Source organism: Tamandua tetradactyla, chromosome 1 (assembly GCF_023851605.1).
Source record: "Tamandua tetradactyla isolate mTamTet1 chromosome 1, mTamTet1.pri, whole genome shotgun sequence".
NCBI lineage: Eukaryota > Metazoa > Chordata > Mammalia > Pilosa > Myrmecophagidae > Tamandua > Tamandua tetradactyla.
The window spans coordinates 137957191-137980791 of record NC_135327.1 but is presented as its reverse complement, the minus strand read 5'-3'; the positions used below and the strand labels follow the sequence as shown (position 1 = coordinate 137980791).

Below are 23601 nucleotides of genomic sequence, written 5' to 3'. Positions count from 1 at the left end.
TATTGTCCAAAACCTAACTTTTCCATAGCACATTATCTAACTCAGTATGTCTGGTTAACTCATTTCAATGACCCAAACACACGGAACCCAGAATGGGAATGAGGGTTTGTTATTATGTATAGCTTAATATAATGCCTGAATACATCTGAGGGTATATTGAGCAGATAGTTAAACAGTATTAGCAAAGTCCCTTGAGAGACAGGAGAAAAATATGGAACTATTAAGCTTTACAACCAGGGAAACCTCTGATACTGTTTCAAATTTTAGGGACTCCCAAATGAATAGGCTAAGTTCTTGATCTTGAGCTTTGCTTTTATGAAGCTTATTTCTATAGCAGAGAACCTAAGCCTACCTATAGTGTTACTATAGTCTTACCTACCTAATAATTACTTCTAGAAAATCTCTTTGGCTGCTCAGATGCAACCTCTCTCTCTCTTAGCCCAACTATGCAAGTAATATCATTACCCTCTCCACTATGTGGAATATGACATTCAGGGATGAATGTCTCCCAGGCAAAGTGGGACTCCCAGGGATGAGCATGGACCAGATACTATGGAACGAACAGTACCTTTCTGACCAAAAGGGGGAAAAGAAATTTAACAAAATAAGGTAACAGTAGCTAAGAGAGTACAAATAGAGTCAGGAGTCTATTCCAGAGGCTACAGTTATACAAGCTTTAGCTAGATATTGCTATTCACCATGGTTTGCCAAACCCCAACCAAAATCATTCCTGTTAACCCTAAAGAACACCGAGGGCTCTATCTGAGACAGTTTCACATAACTAAGATTACTTTCCAGAAACCTGCAACCTCTAGATGGGTTCCTATGCTAGATAAGTCCTGAAACCCGGAGAAGCCAGCCCTTCCAAGAGCATCAACTAATTCCATCCCCATATATCCAACATTATAGATACCCCTTTCCAACATGTGAAAGTTAGAAAGGACTGAGCCCAAATAACCATAAAGATTGGGAGAAGGAGAAGAAGGAGAAGAAGGAGTTATAACAGAGAAGATAGAATTTAACAAATGAGTATGACTACTGAATCATTATATTATTCATATTTCTTTTAGTTTCCTGTGTCTTGGAGCAGCTGGAAAGGAAAACATAAAATTGTGGAACCACAACCTATAAGAAACTCTGAAATGTGCATTATAACTACTCATTGCAGTGTTCTTTGAAATTTGTTGCTTTTTTAATATATGTTATTTTTTATAACAAAAATGATTTTTTTAAAAACAGATTACTTCCCCTTAATCAATTTACAGACGAGACAATTTACAGACCCCGAGTCTCCTGAATGAGGGGAAGGCCAGGTCCCCTTGGGGAAGGACTCTGTTACACTGTCAAAAAATTATACTGTTAATCTTCCTCTAACCCTTCCCCAAGAACTCCTATGGCAATTGAGGTGCTGGCTGAGGGTAAAGGGAACATGGAATGAGCTGTGGAAGAAGGTAGTGATAAATAAGGACTATGACCATGTGACTAGTTACAGAAATGAAGATTGTAATATGAATAGTTCTTCCTTGTTTTGTTATGAGTTTGTTGGTATTTGTATATAAAGAAAATATCTTTGTTTTGTTCTCTATCTTATCCCCTTATCATATGACATAAGTTTGTAATGATCATGTCATAGAATTTAAGTTACAGGATATCAAATTAGAGTGAATATTGCACAAGAACTTGCACCCTATTCTAGAGAGATTTAGTGCATTTCGTGTTGTACAGGACAGTTGAGTACTGTTAGGTGAAAAATATGTCTGTTATTATTTTTATTTAGAGATTAAGTATGGATTAAGGTGATGTGAGCAGTTGCCAGGTTGACAAGGGATGGACTGTGATGATTAGATTCATGTGTCAACTTGGCCTGCTTGTGGTGCTCAATTGTCTGGTCAAATAAGTAGTGGCCTATCATTGCTATGAGGACATTTTGTGAACTTAAATCATCAGCACATTGATTGCATCTATGGCTGATTACATCTGCCATCAGCTAAGGGGAGTGTCTTATGCAAAGAGATGCAGTTTATCTAATCAGTTGAAGGCTTTAAAGGAGAAGTCAGAAAAGAGAATATCTCTCTCCACTTCTGCCAGCCAGCCTTTCATGAGCAATTCATCAAGACAAGCTTTGGAGTTGCCAGTTGGCAGCCTGCCCTATGGAATTTGGACTTGTGCATCCCCACAGTTGTATAAGACACTTTTATAAAATCTCATATTTACAGATATCTCCTATTGGTTCTGTTTCCCTAGAGAACCTGATTACTTCAATGCTTTTCTTCCCAATTGCTTAAAATACATATGACTATTTAAAGCTGAAATTATAAGATGGTCTTCTGGGGTTTATATGTATTTGGATGTAATGCATATGACATCTGAAGCTTTAAGGGAAGTTGTCTACATATCAGAATAATTTTCATACATATATTCTATTCATGAGTATTAATAAAACTCAGTTCCCTAGTCTCCCACTCTTTTAGTAGAGATCTGAGGCAAAGATGAGTTAAACATTCTTTAACATTATTTTTTTTTGTCTTATATTTAATACTTGAAAAAAAATAACTCTTTTATAAGGAGAAATGCCTTTAGTTGTGTTCCTAGTTCTCAGAAATTCTGACATTTTTACATCTCAGAAATTTTGACATTATTTTTAATAGTAATAAATTAAAAGTAAAGTGGTAAAAATGATCAATAAATTTGGCACATTGATCAGTCAGCACATTGAATGCCCTTCAGTGAATTGTCCTTTTGAAGAGTTGTTTTGTTATCTGACTTCCTTCCAATTCTAGGTATTTCAATTCACTCTTCTCTTAAAATGAATTCTTCTGTAGAGACAGAAGAATAAGTTATTATATGTCTTACTTCCTTTTTCAAAATCCTTTATTTTTGTCTCTCTAGGGTATTTATCTTAGAAAAATGAAACTTATATTCACACAAAACCTGTACACAAATGTTCACAGCAGCTTAATTTTCAAAACTGGAGGTAACAAAAATGTCCTTCACTTGGGTTCACAGATTTTAAAAATGTGGTATAACCAGAAATGGAATACTAGTCAGCAATAAAAAATGGGTATTGATAAATGTAACAACTTAAATGAGCCTCAAGGGTATTGTGCTGAGTGAAGAAAATAAAACATATGAAACAGTCAAAAGGATTACATACTATGACTTCATTTATATAGCATTTTTAAGAGATGAAATTATGGGATGGAGAACAAATAAGTGGTTATTAGGAATTAGGTGCGACTATTAAGGGGTAATGGGGGGGGTTCTTTGTAATTTGGGAAAACTCTTGTATCCTAGTTACCATAATGTTTACTCAAATCTATAGATATAATAAAATTTGACAAATACATATCATATTAAACTTGATGACGTCTAAGAAATTTCTCTCTTTCAGCAAATAGTAGTTTGTATTTATTACAATGTACTGTGGTTATATAAGATATTATAAAAAGGATATTATCACTGCGGTTAAGCTGGGTAAAAGAACACAGAAACTCTACTAGTTTGCAACTTCTGACATTTAATCCATTTCAAAAGTAAAAAGTACATGCCTGAAGTAAGTGAATGAATGAACAGAGAGCAACTGCTCTCTGGCATTGTCTTCACCAGGAGACACTTATGCAAATGAGTTTTGGGTAGGTAGGCTGGAAATACATAGTTTTATGTCCCTATATACTTTTGTTCATTTGAAGTACAATTTTTTTTTCTAATTATAACCATTTAAATGTCTATTAGAAAGCTAGTCCCAACTAAAGAGGTTCTTGTCCTTTTATGCTGCTACGCAATCACATTTTAATATCCAGCCTATGACTATTTTCTTCAACTCAGTTCTAATTTCTGGAATAGTGATACACTTTCAAGCCTGATTAAGATGTACTCCCAAGCCTTTAGTTTGAATCTGTTCCCCTTATAGGCAGCCACTAAAGCCAAAATTCAGCTCTCATTAATGGAAATTTCATTAACATACTTGATACGCACAGCACTATGCTCAACTCAGAGTTGTCTTCAGTTTCTATCATCCCACACTGTGAGTTTAAAGGAGCCTCATTTTTCAATCATTCCTCCTATCTGAAAGCACAAAACCTACAAAATTTCACTGCATCATGTAGAAGCATCCTAAACCCACTATTTCTATATTAAATTATAATTTTGAGGGATGAAAAGCAAAATTTCACTGCATCATGTAGAAGCATCCTAAACCCACTATTTCTATATTAAATTATAATTTTGAGGGATGAAAAGCAACACTCCAGAAGAAATGAAAAATCAAGACAAAGATTCAGCTATCCAAGGAGGAGAGAGTTGTTTTTCTTTGATTAATTTTGTTTTGTATAGCTTTAGGTAAATTTTGGAATTCTACCAAAGAAAAGTCTCTAAAGTTATCTCCTAAAATCTAACATAAACACATTTTGCAGACATGTGCCTAATATCAAATAATTTAACCCACTGAATTAGGGCCAATAAATTAATAACATTTCAATTTTGATGAAATTTTTCTTATTTATTTTTAGAAAGCCACCTATAATATCACATTTTGCTATAATATTAACCACTATAAAGTGACAAACACACAGTGTTTTTATTACTGAGCTCTGCTTTATTTCTTTAAGTAAGCAATTCACTGAAGAAAATCAAAGATTATTTTCTGTAACCTTTGTTCATTTGTTTATTTATTCACTGCAACAGTCACTGAGTGCGTATTATGTGCCTTGTTCTTTCATAGGCACCAAGAAGACAACAGGGAATAAAACAAATGAAGTTCTCTGTTTCATGATATTTGAATTTCAGTGTTTGCTTTACTTGTTTGGTTTCTAGTTGGTCTGGAGATTTGCTTTTTAATCTTATCTTCTTTATATATTATCAAACATATCTCATATTCAAAGGTATACACTTCATGCATGAAATTTAAAGATTTATGGTAAAAAAAATCTTGCCTTACATATAAATGCTTTATTCATTAATAAGGATTTGGCACTATGTATTATATTTGAGATTACCCTGGATTATCAGGGTGAGCCCTAAATGCCTTATAAGTAGGAAGTAGAAGGAGATTTCCCTATACAGACAGAAAAGGAGAAGACAATGTGACCATGGATGCAGACATTGGAGTGATATGGCCACAAGCCAAGGAAAGCCAGCAGTCACCAGACTGGAAGACACAAAGAACAAATTCTCCCCTAGAGCTACTGGAGAGAACATGGCCCTGTTGACTCACTGATTTCAGTCTGGTAAATCTGATTTTGGTCTTCCAGCCTCTAGAGTTGTGAGAGAATAAACTTCTGTTGTTTTAAGTCATCAAGTTTGAGCTATAGTTTGTTTAAAATGTTACAGCAGCCACAGGGAACTAATAAAAAAAATGATTAAGTTCTTATTTATTGTTCAACACTGTGTGCTTGCTGTTGGTATTATAAAAGAAATCTATAAACATGTGTACTGCTTTGAGGTGCTTACAATCTTGTGGCATGTGCAGGGGTATTATGGGGAGATGAGATTCTCCAAGGACCCTATATATCTGTTCATTTTTCTTGGATGTGTTAAGAATTAAGGCCCTGTTTCTCTTTGTCAATACTGTTCTTCAGAGTTGTGTTTTCAGTGAACAACGTTGAAAAATGAGATAATGTCTCCCACTAAGTCAAAGAGCAGCAGGCAATGGAAGAGTTGAATCCTCCAATCTCGGTGTTCCCCAGGTGCAGGCCAACCCACTATATATTCAGTATCCACCTGAGATTCTCTGTGGGATTTGGGGGTGGCAAGGAAAACTAACAAAAACATCATTATTATAATGTCTCTTGTGCTATGAGTAATAAAATACTCTGTCTCTGACTGAAGAATTTCATGTCTTCTGCCAGCATCAATGGAATTGCAACAGTGTAACTTAAGGGCTGGTAAGGAAGTGCCCCAGTGTTCCCAAAACCACTCTTATGTTTGGTGACTTTCTAGAAGAACTCATAGCATTCAACGTATAGTTGTATCATGGATAAGTTTTATTACAGCAACGGAACTCATAATAGAATTAGCAAGGAAAGAAGACAGGTAGAATCTGGAGAAACCATGCACTAATTTCCTTTTGCTCTCCTCTTCCTGTGAAGGGATACACTTGACCATGCTTCTTTCTCCGGCAATGAAAATGAAGCAACATATGTGCATGTTTTTTGCCCAAGGAAATCCATTTAGACACTTAGAGGCCAAGGCTCTTAATGGAGATTTGTCATATGGAAACCTCTTAACATATAACAAAATTCTAGATCCCAAGAAATGATGTAGACATTCACCATAAATCATACTTTTGTACAAAAAGCCTATGCAGAATGATCCATTATTGTAAATGAGAGAATGGGTCAATTGTCAAGTTCCCAGGTGACAGCCAAGGGCCCATCTGCAATTAGGCCCTTCTGAAGACAGTTACCTAGAGCCTGCTCTGATAATTGTTTTCTGCACAGGACGATAAAATGAAATCTCATATCCCAAGAGGTTTATCCATGAAACAATAATAACACATAAAAGCATATGCTAAACATCCAAACAATATACAAATAAACAAACCAAAAGTATGCAAATAGATTTAAATATGATCAAGAAGAGAATTTTCATGGAGGAGCTAGAAATTGAGTTTAACTTTGAAAACTAAAAAATGAAGTAGGAATTGCAAAAGTGTATTTCTTTTTATTTCATGCAATAACAAAAATCCATTTTGAATTAAAATTTTGTTTCCTCTATAATCAAATTAGTGGATAAAATTATTTCCATTGAGAGAAAGGACTTGCTGTCCCACATAGTTCACAAAGAAGATGAAACATAAACCAGAATGTTTCAGAGCGTGGTGGAATTTTCCAGAGTGGAGGAAGATGATCAATGTTTTGGAAAATGTAATCCATCTGAAAATATTTGTAGTAATTAAGAAACAAAGTCATAAAAATTGTAATGGTTTATTCCATTTTTCAAATAAAATGCTCAATGTAAAATATAAATAGAAGGAAAATACCAAGTGTTGGCAATAAGAAAATTTCTATATAAACTCGAGATAGGATGGATAGTAACACACTAAAATTAGAAAGTAGATATTGTTATGCTTAAGAGTATTTTAACTTTCATAGAAATGTCTATGCAACAGAGATACATGAATGGAAACATTATTAGTGTTATTATTTTAATATATGGGTTATTGGTAGATTAAATCATGTCCCCCATAAAGATATGTTCAATCCTAACCCCTGGTCCATGGAGGTTTATGAATAGAATCTCTGAAGATCCTAGTAAGTTGAGGCCAAATTGAATCAGAGTGTGCCTTAGTCCAAATAACTGGAATCCTTGTAAGCAGAATAAATTCAGACATAGCTGCTCGTCACTCTCTAGAAACCAGAAGAAGTGACAGATCACCATGTGGTAAAGGCAGAGATTGAGTCTCCACCAGAACGCCAAAGGCTTCAGAGAAAACATGGCCTGCCAATACCTACATGTTGAACTTCTGGCCTCCAAAACTGTAAGACAATAAATTTCTGTTGTTTAAGCCATCTCATTGTGTGGTACTTGTTACAGCAGCCTTGCAAATAAGACAATTTATTACATATATTGGTTCAAATATTTTTCAATATACGTTTTTGAATGATTATGATGTGCCAAGCACTATGCTAGGAAAAGTGGTCCAAGATAAAACGCAACCCCTGCCTTCAAGGTCCTCATACTATGTAGTCTAATGTAGCATGATAAATTAAAAGCAGGTTTCAGGCTACTCTGGAGGATTTAAGAGAACATATTTACACATCTGGAAACATACACTTCTATGTTGGTTTGAATCAGTTATGTATCCTAGAAAGGACCATGTTCTTTTAATCCAATCTTGTGGGGCCAGACCTCTTGTGGGTGGAACGTTTTGATTAGGTTATTTCCATGGAGATGTGACCCACCTAATTTAGATGAGTCTTAATCTTTTACTGGAGTCCTTTAAGAGAGTTCATGGAAGGAGAGAATCTAAGAGAGAAAATGCCCCAAGAGAAGCGAGAAGGACCCACAGAAGCTGACAGAGATATTTTAGAGAGAGCCACTGAAACCAGAACCCAGGAAAGAAGGATCAGCGAACCTCACCATGTGCCTTCCCATGTGACAGAGGAAACTCCGATGCCAACAGCTTTTGCTCAGAGAAAGAATCTTCCTCTTGGTGCCTTAATTCGGACATTTTCATGGCCTTAGACCTGTAAATTTATAACCTAATAAATCTCCATTGAAAAAGCCAACCCATTTCTAGTATATTGGATTCTAGCAGCTTTAGTAAACCAAAATAACCTTCAACTGCACATGTGCAAAATGGTACGGGTACATTCACTATTAAGGTTTAATGTCCATTTGTTTTGTGCTTTCTGTTCCTATTTTCCTGGTGGGACAGTGCTTGATATAGCATTAATAGCTTTTTAAAATTCATCACAATTGTTCCAATAATTCATCATCTAGTAATGTTTCTGCAAGATGAAGAATAAGAGATACATTGTGAAGACATATGCAATAGAATGTTTATAAAGCATTGCTTACTATTATAAAAGCAATACATTTGCAAGTATTTGTTGCCATTATGATCCATAAAAACATTTATTGACATGAGACTAGTTCTTGATATACTAATAAATAAAAAAGCTGATTACAAAACAATACCTACAACATAATTTCCACTGTTTAAAAATACAGCATATTTATTTATAAGTATTAAATAAAATTTATATTTTGTGCAGGAAAATATTTATCTCAGAATACTTATGGGGATTACCTGTGGGTAAAGGTGTTTTGACTTTTATTTCCTTACTTTTGATTTAATATCTTTTCAATTTTTCCATAATACATTTTGTGTAACCAGAAAATTAAAGAAAAAAAAGAACAACTCTAAAATCAAGGACAAATTGTCTAACAAGTCAAATATATTGTGTCATCTATATATAACTAATAGGGCAAATACAGGTAAATAAATCATAAAATAAATTATTATAATAGACACTGGAGAAAACAAGAATAAATTAAATGTATTAAATATGCTGTGCATCATGGAAAAGACTAAAAATATATATAGAAACAAAACATAAATTTTAATGCATTTTCCTACTTAGGAACAAGTAAGTAATCATGTTTTTTTGCAACTTTATCAATATTTTGGTAGACAATAGCTTAAAATATTAAATACATTTTTCAAGATTCTGTAACAAAATCTATAATATTAAATGGCATAATGTATGTACAAATGCTTTCATTAATACAAATTACTCATTACATTAGTAGTTGCTATGATTACGCTACAGTTCTCACTTAAATCATGCAAATGTATTTCTTATTCTCTAATGGAAACATACAAAGATTTTTATGTTAAACAGATCTTTCAAAGAGCATCAAAACTAATAGAAATAGTTGAACAAATATCTACATAAAACAAAAATTTTCGAACTGCTCATCTGAGTCTTGGACTGTGATACAAGGACTCTTCTGGGGGTAAGAGGGATTGTAAACTTACTTCCTCCTAAACTGAGCCAACACCATTAGATTTGTATCTATTTTAAATATAATATTTTGACATTAAAAAGTCTCTTTAAAATATTCCATTTTAAAACAAAATATATTCTATTCATGTAAGATAAATTATTAACTGTTTTGAGTAATGGCAACGGTGTCATATCAGCAGAATTTTTTTTACATGGGCAGGCACTGGGAATCGAACCCCGGTCAAGCATTCTTACCTGCTGAGCCACCGAGGCCCACCCACAGCAGAATTTTTAACAACAGATTAGCACAGTGTCAGGTATGAGGTTGATTCTTGTTCATTGATAAATGAATGAGAGGTGCAGAAGAGGAGACAACAAATGTAGATCCCTGAAGTTTGCATGAGAATGGGAGGAATGAGACAGGGTGGTAACTGGGGAAGGCAAAAGGCAAAAGTTGAGTTTTGTTAGTCCTATAGGAGATGTTTCAGTTCTCCTCTGGAGGAGGAGAAATGGTCAACTCAGAATGAAGGATAGGAGTGGGTGTGTGATTGATAATAGGAAGTGAGGTAAGGGAATTGATAAATAGATTGGCTGGGAAAAGGGCCATAGAGTTAAAGTAGATGGGTTTATAGGTGTGTGGAGTGGGGAGGGGCTAGGAAAAAAAAATAGTGCTTGCCTGGGAGGCATTCATGGGAACTACAAATGCCTCTCAATATGGAATGCAGAGAGCCTGCCACTGGCCGGGCTGGTTCAGCAAAAATGATAGGCTAAGAGAGGACTGATAACAAGGAGGGAAATTGCAGTGATTAAGGCACTTGATGTTTCTTAAAGCTCTTAATAATTTCTACATTATTTCTGAAGGAACATACCATATACTCGAGTTTTATATTTCTTCTCTTTGTGAAGTTATGGTATACAGGTATTCCATGATAAACACTATGTTCTTTGCATAAACTCACATTTCACCTATTTAAAAAAAAAATTCAGTTTTTTTCTCTTGTCCAGTCAGTTGGAAATGCTATGTTCAACTTCTTTATGTAAAATAAGTTCCCCGCTTTGGGTCTAACCTATTTTTAGTACTAAAATTTAACCCGATTTTCTTTTACCCTCTGAGCTATGAAACCTACATTTCTAACCTTTTTTTTTCTTATTTTAGTCACATTAAATGTTCTTTTGTAGTAAGTACAATAATGTGGTCTCTTCTTTGTACGATTATAAAAGTCTTGTACTTATCCCTGAGCTTTTATAATCTGTAATCTACAAAGCAACCAAAGCCAGTCTTATTTAAAAGTCAGGTCAAGTCACTCCATGGATCAATATCTTCCAACAGCGTCTTATTTGCTCAGAATCACAGCACATGTCCTATGAGGTCTTATATGATCTGTGTCTTGTAACTTCTCTTAGTTCATTTCCTCCCACCTTCTAACCCTTGCTAACTCTCCATCCTGTAGTACCTCTGACACTCCCTCTCACCACACATTCCCCTTCACCAATCTGAACCAGGAGTCTACTCAAATAATCCCCATCAGAGAGGTCCTCCTGACCAACTCCTCTTAAAAAGTGTTACCTGTCTTGTTGTCTTTTATCCTATTATAGGTGTCCTCTTAGAACCAGCATAGCATGTGCCACCTTTGTTTATTGTGTCTTCCCCTACAGAATATAAGCACAATAAGAACAAGGATTGTGTGTTAGTTCACTACATTGTTCTTACTGCCTGGAAGAATGCCTTGCACATGGTGGGCCTCGATATACAGAAGTAAATGAACATGTGTAAAAAATTAGTCTTGCAAGATATCCTTTAGACTTCCTTCTTTGATAAACTTCTTTAGACATCTTTTTTTTAATTTCCATTTTTGCCATCATTACCTACATTTATTCCCTTCGCTTTCCTATTTCTTCTGGGGCTTGCATTTACCAATATTTGGTTCTCATTTATTTTGGCCTCCCCTGCCTTAATTTCTCTAAAGAAATCTACTATTTCTTTGATCTTTTCCACCAAGATCTCAAGGTGCTTTGAACACAGTTGTCCTTTTGTATTTTTCAACATTTTAAAAAATATGTTAAATACCTTCATTAGTCAGGGTTCTCTAGAGAAATGGAACCAACAGGAGAGGTCTGTAAATATAGGATATATAAAGGTGTATCACACAACTGTGGGAATGGAAGAGTCCACAGTTTGTATGACAGGCTGCAAAGCTGGCAGCTCTGCTGAAGGGTCTAGAAGAACTTCACAGGAGAGGCTCTCTGGCTGAAGAAGAATCAGCAAAAAATTCTCTCTTTTTACTTAAAAGTCTTCAACTGATTGGATTATCTCGTTGTTGGAATGCATGTCTTAGTTGATCACAGATGTAATCAACCACAGATCAATCAACTGACTGATGATTTAATACACCAGTCTTCTGATAAATCAATTAGGTTCCGATTTACCAAACTAGGCATAAATATTCTTGCAGCAATGGTCATGCTAGTGCTTGCCTGACCAGACAACTGGACCTCATCCATGGACAAGTTGACACCAGAACCTAACCATCACAATACCTACTTAGGTACACTCACTTTACAGGCATGTTGAAGAATTCAGAGGTAAACAATTACCAGTCTTGTAGGGAACTGTTAAAACCTGAAAAACATCTTGAAGTGTTTCTCCAGTTAAAATGATAGATATTCTGTCCTGAATGTCAGAACATGATGAATAGGCTACTGATTAACTTGTGAGTATGAAATGAGATGTCATTGGCTATAAATTGTTGCCAGTACTGCATTCATTTTCATGTGTCTGTTTTACCTAGTTTATTCTCAGCTCACATGGCAACATTTTCTGTAAATTATTAAAATGTAATTTAAATAATTTATCTCAGCCTGCAAAGCAATTATTTTGAGTTAATGGTACTTTTGTCTTGAAATACTTTTATTACAAATTGTTTTAACTTAGTAAATCTGTTATTGAAATCTATGGATTTTACATGGTATATGTTACAGAACTTTAAAATGAAATAATGTGCATGAAAAGACATACTGGAAAGAAGAAAAAAGAGCAGGTAAGGCTTATGATATCATTACTTACCTCAGGTCTTTAAAATCCCAGGGTTTTGAGGAACAAATACTTAAAACATTTAAAATCATACTGGAGAACATACATGAGAACGTCAATCAAATGAAATTTTATATAAAGTGTTTTCAATCATATGTTAACTACCTGTTAAAAGTTGAACCCTATGAGATAACACCTGTATTGTCGTACCCTTTGTTTAAATAATCACAATTCTTGTGTTTCATAAAGTATTTCCATAGGTCAGACAATGTACCATATGCATTTCTAATGTTTGGGCTGTTTTGTGAAAATGAATTGTCTCCTCTGTTTCTTTCTGGTCTTGAGATTTTAGAATTGAAAATGAGGCCAAATGAATAGCTATTTGGAAATGAAGAAAGAATTCTCTGCTGTTATTACTTGTTATTGTTCTGACTAGAATGAGTTTTCTTGCTTTAATTTGATACTTAATTGCTAAAGAAGCATAAATATGACTTCTATTACTGAAACCATATTTCTCTTTTAAAGTGAAATTATACTGGACACCATTTTGTATTTTGTACTATTTTCTTCCAGAAGGCTATGCTGTCTAAAGTGAAAATCTTGTAGAATAGATTTACTTTTTACATGAATTTATTGCAATTTTAAGTTACTATAGAAATGACATCCAGAATACTCAGGTTTTTAGGTCTGGCCTTCATAGTAAATTAGTATATTCAGGCTTAATTACATGTTGGCTAAATTATTTCTCAAAAATAAAGACACTGTCAAGAAAAATGTATAAATTATTTAAATTGAATGCTGGCTCTTCCAAACCCTCACCCTATGTCCCCTCATCCCCAACTCAACTGGTAATAGGACTTGTGCAAATGACTGTGAAGGTAAATTTTAATTTTCTTTTATTCTTTTCCTTCTGTGTGTTAAGCTGATCTTTTACTTGGATGAAAGATGATGATATCTCTGGATAAAGTTCATTGTGTAATTAAACACCATTATGTTCCTTGTTATAGTATGTAATTTTAGAGTTCATGGAATTTCAAAGTGATAGGTATATTATGGTATATAAATTGGTTAACTTTGGTAAATTTAGGAATCCAAACTATTTTTAAAAGTTTAATCAAATATTAAACAGCATGCATGCATCAGTACATTATCAGAATATATGGAAAGAACAATAAAATATATGCACTAAAGAGAACAGGGTGGAATATAATTAGAAATTTCAACTAGAGGAAATATCGACTAGAAGTAATAATCTGATGCATGGCAAATATAAATTTATAAATATCTATTTAACCTGTTATTAAAATAACACATCCTCATAATCTAAAATGATTTAATACAGGACAATAGTGTTTGAGTAGTTTGGTCTTTAATCTGACTACCATTTTGTATGCTTACCAAACATATTCCAATGCCAGTCATTCATCATATCATTTAATTTTTGCTTTGTCCTGAGAATATTATTACATTTTAAAAATTAGCAAATTGCAGAGCCAAAGTTTTACTTTAGGTATATAAATCCATTGGTCTCTATTGTTTGGGTAATTAACACCCCCACAATTTGCAACTTCACTATTTATTCTTATTTTTAAAAAATATCATGACAATAATCACCATTTATTTTCTCAATTGAACTTGAAATAATTTGGTCAAATTATACCACACAAAAATTTTTCATTAAGACTGCGTAAGATTTTACATTAAACCATTACTTTTTTTTTTGCAGGGGCAGGCACCTGGAATTGAACCCAGGTCTCCGGCATGGCAGGCAAGAACTCTGCCTGCTAAGCCACCGTGGCCTGCCCTTTTTCTTTTTTTAAAAAAAGCATTACTTTTATATGACAAAATATGGTATCAAATTTGAACCATCCTAGTGCCCTCAAAATTTCAAATACTCTATTAATAACCAAAGATATAATTGGCTTGAACGAAATGCACGAGAAAATAAGTACCGACATGTTAGGCATCTATTTGCATGCAGTGCTTTCTACCCGTCCTCAGGATCCTCTTGCTCAGTGTTTTTACCATGGCTGAAGTTCCATGGACCCCTACCTGATTTTTATCTCTGTTCAATTCCTTTTTCCTGACATTTTATTTGGACCAACTCTGCTTTTTGATCCTTCATTTCTGAATGCCACCTCTAGGCTGTAATTTGATTCCATGCACCAGAAGCACGGATCAGCTCTTCCTTATTCTTGCATCTCAGAGCCAAAATCCCACTAACCCAGGTCAAACCCATTAGCATCACCTACAGGACTCAGAAGTAAAGGATACTTAAGGATCACCAGAAAGCTTTTAACTTGTCTCATCAGCATCTAACTAGGTAGGATAGAAGTGGTTATTTTTAAGGCAATATAATAACGAGCATTGTTATACAGGTTTGTGAATAATTCTCAAGTGACATGCATGTCCTTAAGCATAAGTGTCTCCATAGTTTGAGAATTTAAACACTAAAAGGTAGATTTGTTATCAGGGAATAAAAAAAAGATATTTTTTTTAAGTAGAAATGTTAGTCAATGCAAAATTAGAAATTTTTTAAAAGTAGAAACGGAAAACATACAGGAATTGTGACTTAACTTTCCTACTACTTTCAGAATAAGGCATGATTTTATTTACTGGACACTGCAAAACATTAGGTGTATGCCTCAATAGCCTTAAAAATTAAAATGTAGGTTTTCAAAATAATCAAAGAAACGTTAATTCAAATTAAAAAGATGGTGAAATGTGGTCAGAAAATGAAACTTTAGAGAAGCAACACAAAGGAACAAAAGGTTATTTTTTTTCTAAAATTTAAAATGGATTTGTAGTATGTATTAAATTTTTGAAGCAATGTTACTACAGAAATAATTGAATGTATCTGCTGAGTTCTCACTCATCATTGATAAGAAGAAACGTATTTAAGCTAAACATGGTATATGTTTATATACATATTTGTGAAAGTTGTAAAAATATCAAAGAATTTCCATTGTGTTAAGCTCAAGAAAGAGGGTGGGGTTGTCAACAAATTGTGCAATGGAATCACAACTCCTCTGTGACAATGTAGATGAAGATATTTAAACTATAATTTAATATGAATAACTATTATGTACTAAATAGTCTTTTGCTCATTATCGATTAGAAAAGATTTTAGACTTGGGCAATATGAGCTAAGGTGCTGCATGGAAGCAGAATGACATAACTGGACCTTGGAGATTACATATAATTTTTACGTCAGAGGCAATAAAGGACAGCATGAAGAGTAAGTAATTATTATACATCAAGTATATCCCAGACACAGAAATGGGACTTCTCATATGATGAGAAAACCATGGTCCAGCCACGGTGGTTCTTTGGAAGAAAACATTAAAATTATGATTATTAGGTATTCAGTGATACTGATTTCTCTTTAAATTCCAGAGTAGAAGAAAAAGAGAAAACTTGAGAGAAATAATTCCATTAACAAAAACATAGTAAGTGATTTTTCTTTTTTTTTTTGTGGATTCCATATTTTTGAAATCACTCATTTAATTTATCTGTTCTGTAACTCCGAAATCAATGCTCAACATTTTTTGCGGACATGCACAGAGTAGCAAAAAGCTTTCATTTCCCTATGTGCGCATTCCCACCTGAGGTTGAGCAGGTAAGGCTTCGCCTTTTTTGTTTCAGCTCTTGTAATAAGTATGCTTAATGTCATTTTTCTTGTATTTATTTGTTTTTCATTGATGATTTTGCTGTTTAAACTGATGCCCAAATATAGAGCTGAAGTGCTGTCTAGTGTTTCTAAATGCAAGAAGACTGTAAAGTGCCATAGGGAAAAAATATGCATATTAGTGAGCTTTGTTCAGGTATGATTTGTATGCTATTGCTATAGATATATGCTACCAGTTGTGAATTCAAAGAAAAAATATATATTTAATAAGATGTTTTTATACAGTTATACACATTAAACAGATATATGTATTGATGATTGATGAAAATGTTGAGACTTGCAGAAACCCAATCTTACATGTCTTCTACAAGCAATGGCTCAGTAGTTGCTAATTCAGTGTACAAAGCAACTTTAAGACCTTAACTATTGTGAATAGTGAGAATTAATTGTACATGTTCACAAAGTTCAGTAAACTTTTTGAACCTATGTCCACAAGTTTTTAAATATATTTTGCATTTAATATCTATGCATATATACACAATTAAAATACTTCTTAATGTTTGCACATATTTTCAGATGATTCTTTCTCTCTCTCTCTCTCTCTCTCTCTCTCTCTCTCTCTCTCTCTCTCTCTCTATATATATATATATATATATATATATATATATATATATATATATATATATAATCCAATCTTGTGGGAGAAGCCATTTCTCTTAACCCTTATTCAGTATTGTAGTGTGGAACTTTTAATCAGATTATCTCCATGGAGGTGTGGGACAACCAATTGTGAGTATGACCTTTTGATTCGGTGGAGATGTGACTCCACCCATTCTAGGTGGGTCTTGATTAGTTTACTGGAGTTTTTAAAAGGGGAAACATTTTGGAGAGATTCAGGGCTGACAGAAGAAACAGAGCTGAAAGAAACTTCAGAGCAGAGCTGACACAGATGCTGATATTTGGAGAACAGAGACTTGAATGTTTTGAGAGGCTTGGTACCCAGAAGACATTGCCATGAGATGTTAAGCAAACCAGAACCAGGAGAGAGCCATGAAAGGAAAGCCAAGAAATGAAAGCCAGTTCTGGAGAGGTAAAGTGAGTAACCCCCAAAGGAAGAGAGACTGAAAATAATGGAGCCCAGGAGCAAGGGACCAACAAGAGACCAGTGCACCTTCCAAGCTGACAGAGATGTTCCAGATGCATCAGCTTTTCTTGGATGAAGGTGTCTTTTTCTGGATGCCTTAGTTTGGACATTTTTATAGGCTTAGGATTGTAAACTTGTAACTTATTAAATTTCCCTTTTTAAAAGCCCTTCCAGTTCTAGTGCGTTGCACTCTGGCAGTCTGCAAATGAACACACTATAAAATTTCAATAGTCTAATCTACGCAAATTACTTAACAGTGTGCATGACATGGATAAATATTAACACGTACTGTTTTTTAATTTCATATCATTTGAGACTAGCATTCGGAAGACAATAAATTGATTTCCAAATCCCTTCATAATCAGAGGGCAGAAATATACTAGAAGTATATTTTTCATTCATTCAAATTTGTTATACCATATTAATGAGATTTAACTCATATGAAAAAGCTATGCAAAATAATACATTGCACAGATTAGCGATTGGTTAGACATTACATATGTTTTGTTTAGCTGGTTATTTGTATTTCTAAGCAATGATACAGTGCTCCTTAAATGGATAACCATTTCAACATTGTTCAGTCTTGAAAATAGGTTTTACTCATTTCAACCTCCCCAGTAAGACAATCTGCTGAGTAGATTGTATGCTTTATTATTTGGCTATACTAGAAATATTCACTTGCATATCTCCAACCTTTTTTTTTTTTTTCCAATTTCAACTGGGGACCAGGAAGTACAGCAAAATATGAGAGTGGATCTAGCCCATATATCACTACAGAAGAATAAAATATTTGAAAAGCTGACAGACCTTCAGAAAAACAAACTGATAGGTAAATTTTCTAAAAGATGAAGGTTCTGTCTCTGTCATTTACAATGTTAAATTATTGCATCTCATCAGGGAGAGATTAAAGGGGTAAGATTAAACAAAGATGGCAAGGTTAATTCTAAGGTTTAGCAAAAGAATAGGCACAGGTCACAGCCCTATAGGAAGACAATGGTGCAGTTAGCATAGTGTTTAAGAGCAGGGACTTTGGAACCTAACATATTTGGTCCCAATACTGTTTTTATTTCTTATTAAACATGTGACCTTGAGCAAGCTAATGAACCTTTCTGAGCATCAATTTCCTCATATTTAAAATGGAAGTAGTTAATAGTATTTAACTTTGGGGGTGTTATAAGAATGAAATGAGATAGTGTAAATAAAGCCCTTAGCACATGCATTTAAAAAAAATTAAAGTTAGTGTTTATCACTAGAGCAAGGGATTTGCTCTCCAGATCTCCACTCACTGATGACATTCTCATTCCTAAATTCATAGACTTTCTAAATTCTAGGGCTTCCATGTGTTCTTATCTACATCTAAGATTGCTTCTTTTCCTTTGAGTCTATGCCCCTCAATTTGTTGATTTCTCTTCTGTACCTCTGATTGCTCCTTTCCTACCTCTAACTGTTCCTTTTCCTTTCTCTACCTTTTAAAGATAAGCATTGTGCTTAAATTCTTTTTCTATTTTTTTTTTTTTTTTTTTTTTTTTTAAGAGAGAGGGAGGAAAGGAAGGAAAGACAGAGAAGGAAGGAAGGGAGGAAGAAAGGGAAACATTTTTAAACATTTTCTTGTTTTATTATATTTTGTTTGTTTGTTTTGTTTTTTTTTACATGGGCTGGGGCCGGGAATCGAACCGGGGTCCTCCGGCACGGCAGGCAAGCACTTTGCCCGCTGAGCCACCGCGGCCCGCCCCTTTTTCTATTTTTGTGACCTACTTTTTCTGGATGATTTCGACAGCCTCCAAAGCTTAAACTTCCATCTTGAAACAGAAATGTGCAGGTTTCTTCAAAGTTTCTTGTCCCCGTCTTGAATGACTAGCTTCACATTTCCATCTGGATGTTTTACCATGAATGCAAATACAACTTCTAAAAGGATGCAAGTTGTTCCTTAGAAACCAAATCATATTCCTGAATTTCATGTTTATTTTCATATTAACATTATACATTCAACCTCACAACAGAAAACACATGAAATCTTCTACTTTTCAGTCATCTTTCCAATTCCATTCAAACTCCCTAACTTATTCATTCTTTCTTTGTAATATTTCTCACAAATATTCTTTACCTCCTTCTTCACTCTGACTTTTCTTGTTTTGAATCAGGATTGCTGCATTAGACTTCCAATTAGTTTCTCGATGTCCTGGTTCTGAAACAAAATCTGTCTAATACAGCGTTGCTATTCATGATATAGCCTGGGAATTGGCAGTATCGGCATCATCTGGGAACTTGTTAGAGGGTTGAAATTTTAGCCTGTACTCTAGAACATCTGAATCAGATTTTGCATTTTGGTAGGATCCCCAAGTGATTGGTGTGCACACTAAATTCTGATAAGCTTGAAAAGCTATGCTGTGCTTGGCTGTGTTACTTCTCTATTGACAAGGTCTTCAAAAGAACCATTCTCTTCATTATCACTGAACATTAACATTAATTGCATTTAAAAGTATTACACCATCCCTCAAAATTTAGTTCTGCTAGTCACCTTACAAATCCAATTCTTTTATCAATTGCTTTTATCAGTATAGTCTTAAACCTCTGTGTATATTACAGTCCCTGTGTTTTACTTATAAAGTTTATTTCCTAAAAATGCCTTCTGTTTATTGTTGATTTACGCAAATCTAATCCACTCTTTTTAAAATTTTTATTTATATTTATTTCATTGTTATCAAATTGAGAGTTATTTGATGTTCAATTATTTCTGAATATCTTTATCTCTTCCTTTTCACAGCTAGCTGATATTGATTGTGTTGTAGTTGCATAGGAAGTAAAGATTTTTCTTAGTAGTACTAAGAGTTGTTGTAAGAACTCTGACAAAAAAAAAAGCCAGGTCCATTGATAGTCAATTCAGATTGACTATCACTGATTGTGTTTTCTTTATGAAACTTCTTCCCTAATTAATTGATTTGAATACCCTGATCTAGGAATTTGAGTCCAAGATGATGGTCTACCTGCTTGAGAACTTAGAAAAATCATACCCATTAATGACTTCATGTTTATCATCTATCATAATGGGACAACAGTCTGTTCTTTCTTTTTGGCTTATCTTTGGTTCAGTCTTCATTTCCTTCCCATTTCCAGTGAATGTTCCATGAATCATGACATGGTTTATGATTTTTTCATACATAATTAACTGAGATATTTTAAAGAGAAACTCTATCTAATTCTATTTTCATTCTTAACATCCTAGTACTAATATATTCAGTAAGCATTTAGGAAATATTTTGGAACTGCCTGGATTTCAGTTAAACACCCAAGCTCTCTAATCCAGAAATCATATTTTCTTATTATGTTTAAACTGTGGTCCTGGTGTTGCAGGATTCAGGGGGCAGGGATAAGGCACTAAAAATCTCATTGAAATCTGGATGGAGTTTCTGGATAATTCCTTTTTTATGTTGGAGACGTTGTAGGCTTACAGAACATACATCCATAAAATACAGTATTTCCATATACCACCCCACCACCAACACCCTGGATTTTGTGGGACATTGTTACAATTGATGATAGTACATTTTATAATTGTACTATTAAACTCCACGGTTTAATTTAGGTTTTCCTGTTGTGTAGTGCAGTTCCATGGATTTTTTTTTAATTTTATTCTGTTACCATATATACAACCTAACATTTCCCCTTTAATCATATTCAGATATATGTTTCAGCATTGTAACTTACATTCACAATGTTGTGCCACCATCAGCTCCATCTAGTACCAAAATATGTCCATCATTAAAAATAGGAACCCTGTACATGTTCGTAATGTATAACAGCTATTTCTATAACAAATGTGTACAGAATTTTACAAGATGTTCGTCAAAAATTGTTTAAACAACCCTCACTGCTATTTTTCCATATACGGGCCTAAGAAAAATATTTAACATTGTTTTAATATCAAAACATTTAAATGGGGCCTAATTTTATGATTATATATAACATTAACTTTCATTACTGTATTTAAAATATTACTATATAATAAAAAGGTGTTTGGATATGTTACAGCATTTAAAAGAGAAATAATATCCTTAGTAAATCTATAGAGAAATACATCTACACAAGCAGCTGAGATGTTTAGTAGAAATTGCTTTGTAAATAATTCTTCCTGTTAATTAGCAGAGATTATTAACCATAATGATTCAAAAATTTGGATTAGTCACAAGCTAATTATGTAATTAGTATCCAAAAGAGAAGACTTATGAAGCAAAACCAATATTCACTCTCATATTTAATATCAAGAGGAAAGAGAAAAATTAATATATTTATTTTCCACAAAAAAGATTCTGCATTGTAGTAGCTCTTTTCTTTTTTTTTAGGTTTCAAGGTTTTAGTCAAATATTATAAAATGGTTTTCAATTTTTCTATTTATTTCTAAAGTAATTTTAAATGCAAAATATATTTATGATATTTTGCAAGTTTATTTCTCTCCTGCTTTTAGTGTTAATTTCAAGTTCTAAGGAACAATAATAAGAGGGAACAGCTATGCCAATTAATACATAATTATATATCTCTTATAGTTGGTAAATACTTTACTATGGGGTAATCAATTCCTAGAACTTTCTTTTGTTTTTAATGGAGTTCAAATTTTCCTCAGTACAAATTATATGTTAATCTTGCTATTGCTCTTCTTTACTATGCTGTTTTTAAATTGGTTAAGTGTGTGCTGTGGTAATTTGCCTGTTATTCAGAAGAGATGAAGTTATCAAGACACTGAAAGGAACAGGGGCACATCTTTGGAGAGAGAATATGGCTAGTGATGGGTCTTCCAATGGTGTACTACCTGGAAGTATTTGAAGAATTGATCACACCACTCACTGAAAGACTAATTTAGACCTATCTGTCCTAAAATTGGTCCTGGAAGTTAGGTCATGAGAGAGCACTGGGTAAAAAATGTATCAACCTTCCTTTCCGCCCTAACAATCGCCACCAGTCAGATCCTCTAAGAGTGTCCCTTAGTTCCTACGTAGTAGGGACTGACGTAGCTGAAATCAGATGGACGTAACATCCTCAAGACACAAAGCAATCCCTATAGGAACTTTCTTTCTCTTAAAGAAGGCAAGGCATAAGCACAAAGAACAAAAATACAGGACAATGTTGTAGGTTATATTTTAGAAAAAGATTTAAAATAGTTATCAAGCACTGAGAAAGAAACGTTGTTTCTTACTGGGTCACAGAGGACAGTTTCATGATGGAGCTGATATTTGACCTAAACTTTAAAGAAGCGATTTCAACACACCAGTGAGTATGAGATGAAAGCCTTTAAAAGTAAGGGCAAGAAAACAATAGAGTACAGGGAAGGGAAGAATCACAGTATAGGATGTGTCCACATCCACAGAATGGAGAGTAGCCATTGACCAACTAGACTACACGAGGCTTGGAGGGGCATGAATGGGTTGGAATCCCACCACGGAGGGGCTTCAAGTGAGTTTGATTTTAGCAGCACAATCACAAATAACCAAAAAACAGTTACTAAATATATTTTAACAATAATGTTAATGGCTTGGTGTATCATTTTTTAAACTTCAAATAAAAGCTATTTTGATTCAGAGTATCAGAAATTTTTAAAATATTAGAAAGAACTTGAAAGGATTTTAGAAATCACTTTGCCAAATTATTCATTTTATAGTTGAGGAAACTGGGTTTCTAAAGACTATGAATGACTTATTCAAGGTCAAAGGGCTAGCTCTATTTTTTGTAAGTATAAATCACATATCATTGTGTCAGTGATTCCAAAACTAGATTATAATCAGCATCTCTGAGAGGAGAGTAGAGTCTTTGATCTGGATGATCATTTGTATCAAAAGATTGTTTTGAACTATTATGACTTTTCCTGTATACATAATTATAACTCATTTAGTTTCCTTCTTTCCTTTAGTGGTTCTCTCATATACAATTATCATGCAATGTAACATTTAGCCTTTATACTCTCCTTTCATTCAACAAATTTCTGAAAACAAGCAAAGCAAAACTATGAAACCTCTTTTCTTTCTTGAGCATGACCACATATACTCTTAACGATAATGGAAGGCCTCAAACCTGTTGGCTTTTCCTATGAGATAGATTTGGATTTATATGACTAATTGATGAAGCATTTAGATAAGCTGCTTTTTGATTTTGTGGGTAGAGTTGGAGAAACTTAAGGAAAGATGAGAGTAGTTAAGCCACTTTGATTTTTATCAACCTCAGAGATCTGCTCTCAGCTACTTTGACTTGTGTGCCACAGACCTCTCCCTAATTTTCCAGCAACCTGGATATGCAAAAGCATGTGATGCTTCTTTGAATATAAATAGTCACAGTTAAGCCTTTATTTATTCTATTCATT

The 23601-nt window shown here is 33.9% G+C and overlaps 1 long non-coding RNA gene across 1 annotated transcript in view; it reads right to left on the bottom strand.

Annotated features, from left to right (window-relative positions):
• Nucleotides 1–23601, bottom strand: part of LOC143686619 (uncharacterized) — a 64295-nt gene that overhangs the window by 9105 nt on the left and 31589 nt on the right. Inside the window, exon 2 of the long non-coding RNA XR_013177264.1 lies at nucleotides 11020–11102. This is a non-coding gene — a long non-coding RNA (uncharacterized LOC143686619). The remainder of the gene's footprint in view (nucleotides 1–11019; nucleotides 11103–23601) is intronic.